Source organism: Capricornis sumatraensis, chromosome X (assembly GCF_032405125.1).
Source record: "Capricornis sumatraensis isolate serow.1 chromosome X, serow.2, whole genome shotgun sequence".
Classification (NCBI taxonomy): Eukaryota; Metazoa; Chordata; class Mammalia; order Artiodactyla; family Bovidae; genus Capricornis; species Capricornis sumatraensis.
This window is the reverse complement of record NC_091092.1, coordinates 128,815,399-128,831,439: the sequence shown is the minus strand read 5'-3', so window position 1 is coordinate 128,831,439 and position 16,041 is coordinate 128,815,399.

Below are 16,041 nucleotides of genomic sequence, written 5' to 3'. Positions count from 1 at the left end.
TAACCTCTACACCACACTTTCTGATTTTGTTTGACTCAGGAATGTGTCCAACTAGGATTGATTGCCTGGGTTCCCTTACAGTTAGAAGAGACTGTGTGATGTAATTCTGGCCAATGACTTGTATAGAAGTAGGTGGGCTTCCAAAACCATTTCTTTAAAAGGAGGTCGACTCAGTTGGTATGCCCCATTTTGCCCTTAGCTTCACTTTCTCCTCAGAATGTACATAAAATGCTGGAGGGAGAGCAGCCATTTTGTGATCATGAGCTGACAATTGTGAAGAAGAAAGCTACACTGCTCAGCAGAAAGAAGGAAGGTACCCGGGTCCCAGCCCCAAATTTACTACTTCCAGACTCTCGATTACATTTGAAAAGTGAAATTACCAATTTTTAATGCTGCTATTTAGTGAGAGTTTCAGTTATATGAAGGAAAATACAATCCCCACTGATTCAGTATTTCCACATTTCTCTCCCATACCATTTTGACAGTGTATTTAATCTGCCCACCAGTTACTGAGGGACTGCTCCTCAGTGTCTCAGTTCCTTTGTTTATTGTCACATACCTGCAATATGTTTACGAGTTCAGTGTTGGGTAGTGTGGAGTTTTTTTTTTAAGTGTAGGACATGGCCCCATCTCAAGGAGTTTAGAGAACATTAATTAACCCAAAGGACTAATTTGTTTCAAGATGTTAATGGATGATAATGGCTTGATATGTTTTTCCTAACTTCGGATGTTACTGAATTTTTTATGTTATTGACTTTTAATTAGACTCTGTCTCTTCTCTCTTAAAGAGAAGGCAGGAGAGGGGGCAGGGTGATATGCAAAAGCCTATCTATTAGGAAAGATGGCTTTGTGTGGTATTCCTCTCGACACCAGATATATGTCATCTACAAAATCACCTGCAGTCACATTCAGTGCCCTTAGACTTGATAGATAGCCACTCAAGAGAGAAACAGATCAACTGAAAATACTTTGTCTCCCCCTCCCTTATTTGTACTATTCAAGATGCCTCCAGTTTCTAAAGTCACTCCCCTGGGACTGTGTAACTGAGTACAGAGCAGTTTGGCTACTCCCCAAATTGGCTACTCCTACAGAACCCTGCTTAAAAGGAAGTGACTGATAGTGGCATCCAGCCAATGCTAATTGGTGACAGAAATGACATTTCCCTCTGATTCTCCCAAACTTACTGTCTTTAGATTTCTAAGTGGATTCAACTGTGCACACAATGGGACTTGCCTATAAGCTTTCTTTATAGTTTGATGGGAAGATTTCAAGAGTGGTGGAGGTGTTAAATTAAGATCATCTTAGTGTTTTTGTTAGTGATTTTAAGTGTTTGTGACTTTTTGGGATACAATTAGGGTATAATCTGAAGGCTATATATAATGATAAAACCAAGACCAATTAGTAGGTTGTTTAACGCAGTTAGAGGCTGTCTGCAGGCTAGCAGCTTTCCTTTGCTAAATCTTGTTAAAATGCAGTGGGTTCTATTTTGTGCAGAATGAGCAGGCTGCCATGACAACTGTCTGTGAATATTATTTCAATATTAGTCATAGGTTTCCAGTGTTTGCCTTCGGGTCCAACGTTCATTCTAAAACCCAGATGCACATCTATTCTTAAAGGCGTTCTCCTGGACGTGTTTACAAAAAACAAAAACAAAACAGTTTCAACCAGCTGTTAATTTTTTTTTTCTCTTTTCGAAGAGAAATTTCAGTGAATTCACACAATTGAAAATTGTAGATTTTATTGCTGTTCTTTTCTTTGGAAAAGGTGAGTTGGATATGAATTTTTATTGTGCTTGACTGTAGATTTGATTAAGTAGATTAAATAGGAGCCTGGAGATTATTCATATTGCCTGTCTTTAGTTACTTGCCCACCTGAACTCTCCCTTTTGCTGGGAGAAGAGGATGTGTGAGCTGCCTAGGCCTGTTTTGTGTGCCTAGCCCTGGGCAGTCATTGTTGCTTGGCAAGTGGGCTCATGCTGATTGAATTAAGCCAGTTCAATCTCACACTTAGAGTGGAGGGTGGTGTCAATCCCATGCAAACCACAGGGCTTAGTATAGGGACAGAATTGAGTTCAGAAAGGAAAATTGGGGTACTATTGTAAGGAATCAAGGGGCAATATTTGTCGGCCACCTGGTTAGGCAACAGAATGTTGGGCAAATAATATTATTTTTTGAATACTAACTATAAGCCAGGCACTACTCAAAACTGCTTTACAAGTGTATTGGTTAGAGAATGTGTTTGGCTGCATGTGATGAGGTAAGAGAAATAACAGGGACTTAATGCAGAGGGGCTGGCTTTTACCTCAGGTGACATTAGGTCACGAAATAAGCCACTTCACATAATTTGTGTCCCAGGCTCTCCTTCAGGCTTTCTGCATTATCATTCTCAGCATTAGCCTCTTGTCCTAATGCACTCAAAAGGGCTGCTTCTCCTCTAGGTATTATGTCATGCTTCCAGACACAGTGGGGGAAGGGTAAAAGCAAAGGGCTCCTGACAGCTAAGTCTTCTCTTTTTTTTAAATCAGAAAAATGGCTTTTCTGGGAGTCTCAGCCACTAGATTTCTCCTTATATCTCATTGGCCAGAACAGAGTCACATGACCACTCCTAACCACTGGGGATCCTAGAAAATGACGTTTTGGTGGCTGGGCCCATTGCCATCAAAAGCAAAATTAGGGCTTTATTGGTATGGAAGAAAAGGAGAATAGATACTGGCTAGGCAACTATCCGTGGCTGCCACAATGTGTATGAACCCATGTATTCCTTGTATCAACTCAGTGTGAGCAGTGCTATTACTATCTCAGTTTATAAGAAGCAGACACAGAGGTTGTGTAATTTTCCCAAGCTCACACACAACTGTTAAGTGGTGGCTGTATAAAATGACCCCAGGCAATCTGACTGTGAAATTGAAGTCTCTGATGCTCCTAAGCACATCCTGACCCACAGACCAGGCCACATTTCTTCTCCAGGATGTGTATACACTCAGGAAATGTAGGCCTCTCCTAGAAATGGTAGCTAATATCTGCTTAGCACTTTATAGTTTATGAAAGATTTTCCACTTAGATTTTTCCATTTAAATATTATCCCCATTTTTAAAATGAGAAGGCACTTGGAGAAGTAATAAACATTTCCTAAGGTACCCGGCTTGTATTAGTAAGTGACAGAGCTGATATTTCCTTGAAATTGTGAGAATTTACTCCTGGTCCCCTTTCGTAACCCTCCTATTCTTCCATGTACAGAGACATTTTTAATTTTTAAAAATGACAGTACTTCTCCAGACCCTATATTAACTTTATAGCCTTCTTAGGAAAAACAGTGTAGAGAAATCTTGAATCTGCCACCAGCTCGTTTACCTAGTATCCGTTTCACATAACCACATCAGCAGGGGCATGGCATATGAGGCAGACATACCAGTTTAGTGGCGAGAAACAGAGGCCTAAGTGGGGAGGTTATTTGTATCTCATGTAATATAAAATCCAGAGTTTTAATCGAAATGTGAGTATATTCATTACAAATAGCTCTTATCTCCCTGTTACAGTAAGAGAGTCATTAAACATGTAGAATTTTCCTGTTCTTAGTTACATCAGGTTAATTTGAATACATATCCTTAAAACTGTTTTGTAAATCCGACTTATGAAATAAGAATAACAATCCACCTCACTAGGGCAAATTCGTGAGGTTTTAGTACATTGCTGATACATCAATTTGCTTATGATTGTTATTTCTTTCATTCTTTCCAAATATTTGAAATCTTTAGTTTAGGGCATTGTTTCATTTATATATCACAACATTCTCATGTTCTGCTGATACTGAGTTAACCGTGAAAAACACAAAAGCATTGTAGAATATATTTGACTTTAAAAGCTGTGGAAGAGTGGGTTGAAAAAGAAATGGAGATTAAAAAAAAAAGCCATACTGTGTTACAGAGTAGTGCCTCTCAAAGTACGCTTCAGCGTCCCTTGGGAATTCATTAGCACTCCAGATTCAGGAGCCAACTCCAGACCTACTGAATCAGAACTTCTAGGGGCTGGGCCCAGGCATCTGTGTTTTAACAGGGTCCCCAGGTTGTCTATAAGCATATCAGAGTTTGAGAAGCACTCTTTTAGAGAGTTTTATGTAAATGAATAACTTTTGCCCTTTTGGGGATATTAGTGAAAATACTAACTTCAGCTTTATTAAACTAAGACTTATTAAACCCTAGTTTTTCCTTCGAAAGTCCCTAAATCATAGAGTCCACGTATATACTCCAGAGTCTAGAACAGTGCCTGGCATACAGTAGGGGCTCAACAAATATTTGTTGGATAAATATATGAATAAAACAAAGACAAGAGTAAGTATTCTTAAACAAAATTCTCTAAAAACCTTTCCAAAGTCTTCACCATAAACTTGTAGTCATCTGAGGCAGTACTAACAAATATTTTGAAAAGAAAGCCATGGGTATTTCCTAGGCCTTGCTTTAGCTAATAGTTTCAATATTCCCTCAAGAAACCAACTGTTCTTTGTTCTCTATGTTCATGAAAACAAACATGGTTGACAGGGAGGTAATGGTTGGCAAAAAGTAAGCTTGGAGAACGTGGAAGCTACCTTCCCAGTAAGCAGAAAGTGGTTCTCTCATCCAGGTTGTGTTGTTCACATTCCATTGGCAGGTACAGTCATACCTGCATTCATCATTATGGAGTTGCCAAGACAACCTTAAGAGTCATTCTAGAATCTGGAAAATTCTAGATGAGGCTGAGGACTCCTCTTCAAGTAAGATCTGTAAGCATAATGATGGACTGTGTCCTGAGTCTGCAGGTCAGGCTAAAAGATTGAACAACCAACAACGTGAAAATCTAGGAGTTTTACTTTCCTTCAGCCTTCGTGGAACTGGTAAAACTTAGAGGGAAGGGTAAGAACTCTTAAAGGAGCAGATAAATTGAATGAAATCTGGGTAGACATGGAACCATATGTTCTTCCTATTTAGTTGTTTGGCCAGCTCTAGTAGAGTTAATGTTTTCTGTATTGAGTATGTCATACTTTAGTGTATGTAGTATTGAAGCTGTCTTTATTAGGGTAGAGTTGGATCACTCTGATGTAATGGGACGAGTACTGGCCACCAAGTCATAAGACAATGATGTTGGGAGGCTACTTAACCTATCTGGGCCTGACTTCCTCTCTCAGAAAATAAAGGGCCTTTCTGAACAAGTCCAGAGGACCAGAGTATCTTACCACATCACAACGTGGTGTGGGGCTCTGGGACATGACCCTTGTGATGATCTTGCAAGGGGACTCTGCTGTCTGACCTAGATCAGTTTTGCCCAATTCCCTGTGCTTTGACATGAGAGCGGATAGTATAAATGTATATTCTTAGTTTCACTTTTGTCTTAGAATGATGGATTATAGCTCCTGCTGAAGGAATTAGCATTGCTCTGCCATTGACTCATGCTAGATATCAGAGACACAATAACAAGCTGAAAGAACAGATAGTGGCAATATTTAAAAATATCCACAACTCTCTAAATAAGAAGCAGTTCTGATAAGGCTATTTGGAATTCATGTAAAACACCAAACACCCATAATTCTGAAAATCTGAATTGTACATTTTGCCAAGGTTATTTACTTCTGTGCATTAATTATAGATAAAGGTATATTAGATTCCATGATAATACGTATCTCCCTTGGTTTACAGATACACCTCTCTCCTGAGCCTTTTCCTTTCCATATTGTTCTGTTTTTAGTCTCCTTTATCTCTCCTCCTCATTCCCTTTTAATGTCTCTGTTCCTAGGCATCTGATTTTGCCCCTGTTGCCTCTAACTTTACAAGTGCTTCCTCTGATCACTTTAGCTGTTATTGATAACCTGATAACCTCTTTAATCAGAATCTGCAGACCTGATTTATTTTCTAGGCTTTAAAAAGGGCCTCTGCTGCCTATGGGACATTTTAACTTGTTAGGGTGTCACTCACTAGACTGTAAATGACCAGAGGGCAGGGACCATGTGTGTTTTGTCCACTGTTGTACCCCCAGGGCGCACTGCAGTGCCCAGCACCTGGTGGATACCCAGTGAGCATTGTTGAAGATGTGATGGATCCATCTAGTATTCCAGACTAGAAACTTTGGAATCCTTATCAATGCCTCTATCCCTCTTGCTTCCTATACCCAGTCTGGGACCAGTGGGTTTATTTCCTAAAAGGCTTTCACATTTGGCCTCTCCTCTCCATTTGTACTGCTACTGCCTTAATTCAGCCCTTGTCATTGATCTCTTGGATCATTGCAGGCGCTTCCTCATTGGTCTTCCTCTGGCTAGCATTTCACCAGGTCATTGCCATGTGAGCCGTAGAGTCATCTTCCTAAAGTGTGAATCTAATGAGATTACTCTCAGGCTCCTCTTCACTCAGAGTTTGCAGCCTGGCAGCCTCACACTGGAGTCTGTACAGTGCTCTGAGAAAGTGAGAATTACTGCTGCATTTCATTGATTCTGAGAGACACATTTTTCCACATTTTAGCACCTCTGAAATTGGGATGTGCCTTAAAATCAGTGGTGTGTCACAGTTTGATGAGTTGCTTTTTTGTTTCTTATGGGTACATAAAATAATGATACACCTTGTAATCGATGGCATCTTAAGTTTGTAGAGGTATACTCATACTGGCATTTAAAAATACAGAGATTGTACATAAAAGCATGTCCGGCTTCTTTTGAAAAATTACAGCGGGCAGTGCTGGGCTGGGAGTTGTGGACAGCTGCCGCCCCGTTTGGACGGAAACTCTCTACAGTGCCCCATCATTTCTGCCCCGGCTGCTTCGTTCATTTCTGTTATGGACTCCAGTCCGTGTCAGCATTTGAAATTGCAGTCTTCGACTGACAGATAAAAGTATGAATTCTTTGCTGTGATTTATGAGAACAGTCACAGTTGGCACCAGTCTACCTCCTCAGGTTCACATCCCCATCTTCTGCTGTATATACATTCTACCCACCCCAGTCTCTGGAGACATAACTCAACTGTGGTGTGCTCCCAATTTCCCTGGAATGCCGTTCTCTACCTTGTACGCTCTAGGAAATGTCTCCTGACTTGTCCTGGCAGGGCTCGTATCCTTCTGGGCTCCGGTAGTACATGGCATATCTTTGTACCTGATCTTGGGTGGCCTCAGCCTGTAGTGGCTTGAAGCAGGATTTTGGTTCCCGGCCAGAGACTGAGGCCGGTTATAGACGGTGAAGGCGCCAAATCCCAGCCACTAGACCAGTGGTCAGTGACAAGGCCCTGGCTCTTCGGCTCTGCAGAATTCACACGAAAATGGAAAGTAGTGAAACAAGTCAAGTGTTTACTAGGAGGTAAAGGGTACGGTACGTGTGGATAGACACGTGGGCAGGCTCAGAGAGTGTTGTGCCTTCCTGGTGGTTTGAATCACTAAAAAAATATTATTTATTTATGTAACTTTTGGCTGCGCTCGGTCTTTGTTGCTGCTCGCAGGCTGTGTACAGTTGCGGCAAGTGGTGGCTACTGTGTAGTTCTAGTGCACAGCCTTCTCGTTGTGGTGGCTTCTCTTGTTGCAGAGCACAGGTTCTAGGCATGCAGGCTTAGTAGTTGTGGTGCATGGGCTCAGTTGCCCTGAAACATGTGGGATCTTCCCAGACCAGGGATTGAACCAGTGTCCCATGCATTGCAAGGTGGATTTCTTAACCACTGGACCACCAGGGAAACCCCTTGAATCACTTTTGTGGGGCATTCCTTCCAGGTTTCCTTTGGCCAGTCATTTTGATTTGTCTGGTTCTGAGTCCGTATTTGGCAGAATCCTCTCATGTGTGCATACTCATCTCTTTGCCAAGGTGGACTCTGGTGAAGAGGCTTATGGGAAGTTGACATCACTTACTGTGAGGTGATGTCCCCTCCCTTTTCGACCTCTAAGGAGCCTTTCTGCACATGTGTAGTCAGGGATATCTCCTTGACTTTGAGAAGTAGGAATATGTGGTCTTTTATCTCTTATCTGGGTAGGGCCCAACCTCCTCCATCATCCCGCTTTTATGCAGTTTCTGTCCATTGCAGAGAAACTGTTCAGCCTGGGACATGTCTGTCTTCTGCCTCATACCTACACCTTCTGTCTTAAAATTATTTGTGGATGGCCTGTGTCCCTCGTTATACTATGAATCTGGTAGGGAAATGAATCAGAATGTTTTCATTTTTGTATCTGCCTCATAGCTGGAACTTGCTCAGTAAGTATCTGTTAGGTAAAGGATGGATAGGTTGCTTTTTCTCACTGGGGTCTCTAATTTTGAGTTTTGCCCATGGATAGCTAAAAGTGAAGTCCAACACAAGGACAAATGTATTCCTTAGTGCTCATAGTTTACAGTGGCAGGCACTGCTTCTGGCATTGCTTTAGGAAGACCCTTGGCAGTCACAGTCAGCCCATGCGGACTTTAATGTCTGCAGCCCCAAAGGCACTAAGGCACCAAGGGCAGCTCGGAAGTTTTTTTTAAAATTATTTTTAAATTAGTGTACAGTAAAACCGACTTGTACAGTTCTGTGAATTTTAACACTTGGCTAGGTTAGTGTCACCTCCACCATAATCAGGACACAGAACATCACCTCCAAAACTCCTTGCCCTTCCTTTGCAGTCACATTTTCCCTCACCCCATAAGCCTTGGCAGCCATTAATCAGCTCTCCATTACTACAGTTTTGTCTTTTTGAGAATGTCATATAAGTGTACTCAACGTTTTAAGCCTGACTTCTTTCAGCATAATACCTTTGAAATTCACCCAGCTTGTCTTTATCAGTAGTTTGTTCCTTTTTATTGGTAATTAATACTGCATTGTATGGCTGTCCTGCAGTTTGTATGTCCGTTTACCCACTGAAGGACATTCGGGTTGTTTTAAGTATTTGACCATATGAACTTGAGTACAGGTTTCTGTATGAATATAAACTTTCATTCCTTTAGAGTAAATACCCAGGGGGTAGGGTTACTATGTCATATGGCAAGTACATATTCAACTGTATGAGAGACTATCAAACTATTTTTCAGAATGGCTGCACTATTTTGTTTTCCCACCAGCAAAGTAGAAGAGTTCTAGTTGCTCCATATCCTAGCCAGTAGTATTATTAGAGTTTTAAAAAAATCTAATAGGTGTTAGCTCACTGTGCTTTTGATATGAATTTATGCTTCCTTGAATCCAGGCTGTGGAAATTGGAGGGAAGAAAATGGTTAACTCATCACCAGTGTGGCAGTACTTCAAACTCATGTTCTCAGAATGCCTTTTGCTGTTTATTTCCAGAATCTTTGTGGTACTTACTTATTGCTGTATAAAAAATAACAAAAAACTAGAGGCTTAAAATGCACATTTATGATCTCACAGCTTTTTTGGGTCACCAATCCAGGTGCAGTTTACATGGACCCTCTATTTCAGGGTCTCTCACAAGCTGCTGCAGTCATCTTAAGGCTTCACTAGGGGAGGATCTGCTTCCAAGCTCACATGGTTGTTGGCAAGATTTTAGTTTCTTGAGGTCTGTTTGACTGAGGGCCTCAGTTCCATGCTGGCTTTTGGCCCATGACTTCCCTCTGTCCTGTGCCATGGGGGCCTCTCCAGCATGACAGATTATTTCATCAAAAACACACGAGTTGTGAAGGCAATAGAGAGAGTCTGCTTACAGGGCAGGAAGTCACAATCTTTCATAACTTAGTCACAGAAGTAACAGCCCAACACATTTGCCATATTCTGTTGACTAGAAGTCAGTCACTAGGGCAAGCCTTACACTGAAAGGGAGGAGATTACACAAAAGCATGAACACCAGGAGGCAGGGATCATTGGGGGCCATCTTGAAATTTACCACAGTCTTCAAATAGCTAGTCCATGGATTCTGTCCAGGTTTTATAGCTTTATTCTATGGAAGAGACAGGGTAGTGTGTCCTTACTCTGTCTTACTCTTTTGTTTGATTTATGAACATTCAAGGTTAATTTAAGGAGTTTTGTTTTTTGAGTCAAGCCATCTTGGACAAAGCTAGGGTTCGACTGTTGTTGTTCAGTCACCCAGTCATGTCTGACTCTTTGCGACCCTGTGGACTACAGCACGCCAGGCCTCCCTGTCCCTCACCATCTCCCGAAGTTTGCCCAAGTTCACGTCCATTGCATTGGTGATGCCATCCAGCCATCTTATCCTGGTGGCTCAGGGTTAGATTGCTGCTAAGTCGCCTCAGTCATGTCCGACTCTCTTGAGATCCCATAGACGGCAGCCCACCAGGCTCCGCCGTCCCTGGGATTCTCCAGGCAAGAACACTGGAGTGGGTTGCCATTTCCTTCTCCAATGCATTAAAGTGAAAAGTGAAAGTGAAGTCGCTCAGTCATGCCCGACTCTTAGCGACCCCATGGACTGCAGCCTACCAGGCTCCTTTGTCCATAGGATTTTCCAGGCCAGAGTACTGGAGTGGGGTGCCATTGCCTTCTCCATAGGGTTAGATTACCAGTGGTTAAATTCTAATATCTACTAATATGCTATTTATTAAGTGACAGCCATGGAAAGCTCAACTTTTGTACCCAATATGGAGCCTTTTCAGTGATGAATTTATAAACTTCAACACATGACAGCTATGTTAGCCTGTCATTGTGGCTGCTCACCAGGTGACCCCAATAGACAGTTGTGGCCAGCACTGGCCTTTATGAATTTCTTTCACCTGATAGTGACTTATAACCCGTCTTTGATTTATTTAAATAACTTTCTAATGACTTGCCAAATCTGGCCTCTCTCTTCTCCTACTTAATGTGGTTTTTCAATACCCAGAAATCATCCCTGGAAATAGGCTTGATTCTTTCTCTTTATTAAAATGTAAAACTACTTAGTATTCCTTCCCTCTCTTCAAAAGAAGCAGGCTCTTTAAATCAAGGTTCTTCAAATGTTTTTGATCATGAACTTCTCTCAATGAAAGTTTCTGAGAATGGACGTCTGATAATTATATTTATTTATATACAACTAATACTATTAAACTCTATCTTGTGTATATTACCAAAAGTGTACATTATGGAAGTAGAAAATTCAAAAAGAATTAGAAAATATGAGTTCTGTTGCTTTGCTTTCTATTGTCCAACAGATCTTCTGGTTTTTGCTGTGGGGCAGGTACCTCAGTTTGGAGACTGTTAGGTGCTAGGAAATCCCATGGACAGAGGAGCCTGGTGGGCTACAGTCCATGGAGTTGCAGAGAGTCCAATACGACTGACCAAACAACAACAAGAAGTGCCAGGAAGCTGGGATTGGATGTGATTGCTTATCACTGGCCCTGAAATGGAGCAGGATCCTGTGGGGCTCTCTGGGGTACAAATCCTTTCTGTGTCCCCTGTTTCTTATTGTAGGAAACAGGCTTCATTCAGCCCCCTTGCTCTTCCCTGAGTCCCAAAGGCGAGCTTTGAACAGTTGCTAATCAAGTGAAGAAATGTAGAAACTGGGGAGGAGCGGTCCAGAAACAGCAGTGCAGGGTCCTGGCTCCTCCTCAGGGGGCACACAGAACAGTGTCTCTGAGCTCTTCTGCAGGAGCTAAGGCCCCACCCGGGCAGAGGATGGCAGCTTCAGGCCGTGCACAAGCATCCTGGGACACCACCTTGTTACCTCACCACCAGCCGTTCAGAAGAAAGTCTGAACATAGTGGAAGATAAGGGAGACGCTAGCCCCTTCCCCAAATAATTCTCCCTTTAAACACTTTCATGGTTGAGCAGAGTCTTCAGAGTTGGTTTTTGGACACTAGTCCACCTTCTCCCCAGGTTGCTGGCCTCCTGAATAAAACAGCCTTTTTCTTCCAACCATCACTCATCTCTTGAGTATTGGCTTTTGCATGAGCTGCTGAGCCTTAGTTGGGAACAGCCCCAGCACTAGAGGGCTAGCTGAGAGTCGCCAGAGCTGGGAGGCCAGCCCAATCTGAGCTCCCCACTTTGGTGCTATCAGGAGTTAAGGTATCAGGCACCATGAGCGGGCAGACACTTTAGCTTAAGTACTACTCACCACCAAGCAGATCTGCACACATCGTTTCTTCTCAGTCTGTTCCCAAGTCCAGTTGCTTTGCCTGGATTCTAGCATATTTTCCTTAGCTGTGTCATGACCAATAATAGGAGCTGCTCATTAGAATGACTTTTCCTTTATAGAAGTTGGAACTGTGGCCAGCTCCAGGAAGCTTGTGAAATAGTAGAGGTTTACCTGCCATGCCCAATTTCTCCCTTGTGAGAAAACCAGCCTTCTCTGTTCCTCTATGCCTTGCTATAGCTTGCTACTACTATAGACTAACTGAGTGTCCTGATTTGGGTTCCCTCAGAAGCTGACCCCAAGACAAACATTTGAGACCAAGTTTATTTGAAAGGTGAAGGGAAACCCAATAAGGGAGTGGGTAAGTGAGAAAGAGAGACCACCAAGACAGCCAAGAAAGAGTGAGTGAGTCCAGGCTGTAGAGGTTGTGCAGCCACCATTTCTCAGTCAGAGCAGATGGACAGTTTTATCTGCTTATAAGTCTAATTGCAGCGTTATAATTAGGAACTCAGTTCGTGCTGATTTTTGTTTCACTGCTGCTGTTGCACATCCTTGTTAGGTACGTATCTACAGGAGACCTTTTATTCTCCTTCACTCTTTTCTTCTGGTTAACTCCTAACTTCTGGCTATGTAATCCTCCGGCCTTAGGGTTTCACTTCTAGAGAGCCTTACTTCACCCTCCTCTCAGGGGTAGGGCTCTTTCTCTGTGCCCCCTGCCTGTCCTATTAGAGATTTTGTCATACCGTATTGCTTTCATTTATTCATGTAATAAATATCTGTTATGTGCCTGTCAGTGTTTTAGGTTCCTGGTGCTTATATTCCAATAGCAGAGGTACTTTTATTTGTAATTTTATTTTGATTTCTTATTTACCTGTGTGTTTGCCTCACCTAATCATATCCATTTTGTTTACCATTTATCTCCTTGTCCTTTCAACACAGTGCCTGCCAAATGGAGGGAGAGCAATAAAAATGTGTTGAATTGCATAGAAAACCACAGTGCATCTTAGTTCAGAATGATTTGATATTTCTATGGCCTTTTCCCAGGAGGAAACTGATCTCTCACCTTTCCATTGGCTATTTTCATATGACACTGTGCCCATTGAGAGAGAAATTGACCCCTCTTGCCTGTTGGGGGTATAAGTCTGTTATTGGGTGAGTTAACGTTATTTTGCCCATTATATTTTCTTTTTTCAGGCTGGGGGAACACATCCCTGCCTAGCTGGAGGAAAGTAGGAGAGCGTCCGAAGAGGCTGGCAGCTTCATTTTGCAAACACACAGGTGCTGACTGAAGCAGTATAGTGTAATTGATCTCGGATGGCCTTGGCCTGCAGTGACTTGGAGTGGAGCTTGGGTTCCCAGCCAGAGATTGAGGCCGGGTAGCAGCCCTGAACACCAAATCCTAGCCGCTAGACCAGTGGTCAGTGACAAGGGCCTGGCCCTTCAGCTTTGCAGAAAAGAATTCCTACAAAGAAAGTAGTGAAACAAGTAAACTATTTAACAGGAAAAAGAGTACAGTATGTGTGGACAGATACACAAGTGGACTCAGAGTTACTGAGTCGCACCCTCGTTACAGTTTGAATTATTTTTATGGGACATTTCTTCCAGATTTCCTTTGGCCGGTCATTTTGATTTGCTTGGTTCACAGTCCATATTTGGTAAATCTCAAGATCCTCCCATGTGTGTGCAGGCATCTTTTAGCCAAATGGATTCTACTGAAAAGGCATCTGGGTAGAGCATTCCTTGGCATCACTCCCCCTTTGACTTCCCAGAAGCCTTTATGCACATATGTGGTTGGGGAGGTTTCCTCACTTTGAGAATGAGAAATATGTGGTCTGGGCAGGGCGCAACCTTCTCCCTTATTTGTCCTGCTGTTCTTACCTTGGAGTTTTAGTCCACAGGGAATGAATCTCAAATCATTTTACCCTGGGGCGGGGTACCTATCTACCTCCTGCCACAAAACAATTATAAGTAGAAGTTCTAGAGTCAAAGTGCCCGAGTTGAAATCTCGGCTCTGCCACTCATTTGCTGTTGGACTTTGGGCTCCAGTTTCTAATGCATAAGTAGGAATAATAATAGTATATGCCTCATCGGATAGTGTGTGGATTAAATAAGATTAACACCTTTAAAATCAACAAGTGTCTAGAACATGGTAATGTTCTATAAACATGTTCTATAACATGATGTTATATAATGTTCTATAACATGATCAATAAATGTTATCATTGTGATTTGTTCCCATATGTCAGTGCTGGTTCATTTAACAATTTGAGGCTGGCTACAGGAGTCTTTGTGGTGCTCAAAGTAATATTTCAGTGTTCCTCATACAGTGGGAAAATATGGTAAAAGTCTTCATTGTAAACAAACTCTAAATTTTAGACAAATCATGTAAAGTTCACAGCCAGTCCAATTCATGGTCCAGGGGCTGGCAGTTAAAACAACCACCTACCTAAATCATAAGTTCTTTCCTTCCTTTCTTTCTATGATTAAATATTTAGTGAGTACTTTAGGGGCAGAAAAATTTTCTCTTGCCCTTCTAGGTTCTTTGGCTAGTATAATAGTTATATTTATATAAGGCAGGTTAATAGAAAAACAAATTTAATTATGTATATACAGAAACCCTATAAACATATGAAGACTCAAAGATAGGGAAGATCCCCTGGAGGAGGAAATAGCACCCTACTCCACTATTCTTGCTTGGGAAATCCCATGGACAGAGGAGCCTGGCGGGCTACAGTCCGGGGGGTCACACAGAGTCGGACATACTGAGTGATTGAGCACACGTGCACGCACTCGATTGGAGCTTATATAATGTCCTGAGCTAAGGAAAGCGGTTGGGAGTCTGGGGATACAGAGAAAAGGAAGGACATTCACAGGAAGGCAGAGGAGAGATTTGGAAAACAAGGGTTGCCCTGTTACGCAAATAAGTTTCTTAGGTAAAAAGGTATCTCTGGTAATAGTTCTCTTCCTGGTACAAGGCCCCTTTCCAATGTAAATTTAGGCTGTTGAGGGGGAGGTAAAGAGCTTTTCCTGAATCTGCTGGATTTTTGATTGCCTTTAGCTCAAAATTATTCCTATGCCTAAATGGCATATTTTGGGTGGCAAAACCTGCTCCCCTTCAAATGCTCTTATGCATTTGGAGGCAGAGATGCCAAGAGGAATGAAATGGATCCTTTTCTTTCAGGATTTCACATGTAAAAGGACAAATTACAGCACACTTTGGGAAGTTCTATAATTGGACACACACATGGGTTGGAGAGCCAGAAGACAGAATGACTAACTCCGCTTTGGTGATTTAGGAAAGGCTTCACACAGAGGAGGTGACATTTGAACAACTGTAGCTAGACATAGGCATCATTTAATCACGTGGCTTGAATAGGCATTTGGCTGGAAATCCAGCCGTATAGTGACATTGTCCATTATTTTGGGGGAGCCTGGGTAATTGTATTATCGTTTATAGTGCTTATGGCAGCCTTACCAGTTTCTAGTCCTGGAGCCTCTGCCATGGAGACCTATATGGTTGTATTGCCTCATAATGAGGCCCTCTTGTAATATTTAATATGGTAATAGGAGTTCTGAAGCCCAGAACTGCCTTTCCAGTTATTTTTTAAAGTGACTCCATTAGATTAAATAGTAAGCTAGGTAACCACTTTACTGGATCTCCCGCGGCTCTCAATTGCAAAAAGGAATTGGCTAAAGAGCAGCTTGGGTGGGGTTATGAAATGCTTATGGCTGGAGACCTTTAAATCCTAGCTCAGGATGCCTAAGGCCAGTAAGCTCGAAAACGCACGTGGTGTGTAACCAGCTGGGAAGAGTTTGGGAGGAATATTGCTGTTGGTGCAGCAGCAGGCAACTTGAGACTTGAGGAGCAAGATCTCTCACCCCTGAATTGCCTCCAAAGATAGCAGAACTGAGGCTGGTGACATACAGTACTGACACTGGCACTTCAGTCTTTCAGTCGTGTCTCCCTCCTCTTCCTTCTCAACGTCAGCAGAACCACAGGTCAGCTTTCCGCTTCCGTTATGCTGATGATGGGAGGTGAATCTCCCTCTCACAGACACATTTTTTTTCTTTT